This window comes from Hibiscus syriacus, unplaced genomic scaffold, assembly GCF_006381635.1.
Source record: "Hibiscus syriacus cultivar Baekdansim isolate YM2019G1 unplaced genomic scaffold, ASM638163v2 tig00002338_pilon, whole genome shotgun sequence".
NCBI classification, from domain to species: Eukaryota; Viridiplantae; Streptophyta; class Magnoliopsida; order Malvales; family Malvaceae; genus Hibiscus; species Hibiscus syriacus.
Window position 1 is genome coordinate 588,662 of NW_024061926.1, and position 2,310 is coordinate 590,971.

A 2,310-nucleotide genomic window follows, 5' to 3' on the forward strand; every position below is an offset into this window, starting at 1 on the left:
CTCCTCTATCTTTGGAGTTTCCTCAGGATGCCATTCCCTAGCTGTGTTATAGTTTACTTGATCATGAAACCCTTTGTCCATTATGAAAACCTTTTACTTTGATGACCACTCACAAATCAACACCTTCTAATTATGTCATTATCATGCAATGCAAGCAAAAAGAAATCGATATAAAAATAAGTTAGTACAAATAACGCAATAAGTAAATTAATAAGCAATGCAAAATAAAAATGTAAATATAAATAAGAGACAGATAAGAATAAGTCAAAAAGAATGGTTAATACCAATTAATGGACAGGAAAAATCCTACCAATCATGGTATCTACCCTAACATGCTTTATTCATCATATAAATCATACCCTCATGATTTCTAGTCCGTATGCTTGTTTGAATAATAAACCTAACCACATACTTTCTAGTTTGCATGCTTCTTGAAAAACACATAACTTCGAGGAAAATGTAAGAGTTAATTTCCCTACAGACAGGAATTCAGTATAAAACGGGTATAAACTCGGTACTACGAATAGGGTACTCGAATTGTCTTTTGCTGGTGCCCCCTTGAGCCTGCCAGCCCTCGATCCTCGCCCATTATAGGCTTAAACGGATCGAGTTCAATTCGAGAGCAATCATTTCCCCTTGTCCATGCAAGGAAACTCAATGTTTCACTCATAAACACAAAGCCTATGTATCCTAGAGGTTACTTACTAAAGCCCATGCGGAGGAAAATAATTTTTCTCACGTAAGCGTAGCGTTCACCCCTACCTAATGGGATAGAGCACAGTTAGAAGGCTCTAACTATCTCAAACAGATATAGTGTGTGTGATGGGAAACTCACAATTATTTACCTCGATTCCAGAATAATCAAACCAAATAAGTTAGAAATATGAAATACAAAAACTAATCACATTAGCATAAACAATAATTATCAAAATTTAAATATCATTCATATTTGCCATCTAAAGAACAAGTCCCCAGCAGAGTCGCCAAGCTGTCAAAACGATCTCCGCCGTGCTTTTTCGGGAATCGATCCGACTTAATTTTGGGAAAATATCAAGTTTTAAAAAAATACAAATTTGGAGTCATCATCGACTTTTAGGGCTAGGTAAGTCGAATACCTAAAAAATACCTTTTAAAATAATTTTAAGAAAAATAATTTTAAAAGATAAAAAAATCGATCTACGATTGACCAAAGATTCATTTTGAAAAGGGTTCGAGAGTCGGTTACGTGTGGGGAAGGATTAGCACTCCCACAACGCCTAAAATTGGTACTTACATGATTATATGTCATCTTAATAATTAAAATTGGTAAATTCAAATAATATTTAAATTATGATACTTAAAATTTAAAAATTGGATATTATTTTATACGAATAATTCTTAGAAACACGCTTCTTGTTAGTTAAGGTGCATTTTTATAAATTACTCGAGTAAAATAACACCTAAAAATATTACACTTAACACATATTAACAAATATATAAATACATGATTAAAATAATAAATATGTTAAATTTAGTGATTGAATTATAAAACTACAAAAGATCAAGGCAATAATAGTAAACACTTAATATATTAGGTACTGGTAGTGTAATTTATCCTTAATAATTTATTAGGGATCAATATAAAAATTACTAAAATGATAGAACTAATTTGGATATTTTACCCAAAACATGTATACATATTAGTTAATGATTAAAATAGAAATAAATAAATTTCGAAGACCAAATTGAAATACATAGAAACATGATTTCAGTGACTTAAATGAAATTTTACAAAACCATAGGGATTGTGGATGGGGTTTACCCATACAAAAAATACACAGATAGTCCCTCTCTAAAACGGTGTCATTTGGGGAGGGATATAAATACCCCCAAAACCGACCTACAAGGCCATTAAGCTTCATTTTCTCATTTCCTCTCTCTCTAAGAGAGAAAATTAAAATTTCACTCTGCCTTCTCTCTAAAACCCTCCACCGAAGGAATAGCCACCCACCACCAACCGCCGTATATCGGCGTTCTCCACCGCCTCCAGCCACCACTCACGGTGGCCGAAAATCAAAAAATTACCCTAATCAACCCTTTTTTAACTCTAAAGCCGAATACAACCTCTTTTTTCTCATAAAAACCAACCATACGTAGTAGATCTAGGTTTTTTTTACCTTCGATGTTTTGGCTCTCCGATGACGTTTGAAGCCTCCGACGGTCATGGGTAAGTCCCTTGGTCTCTTCTCTTGTTTTTGTTATTTTTCCTTTCGAATATTTGTTGGTTGCTTGATGTTAGTCCTCTCTTCTGTTTTTATGTCTTTGGTTCTT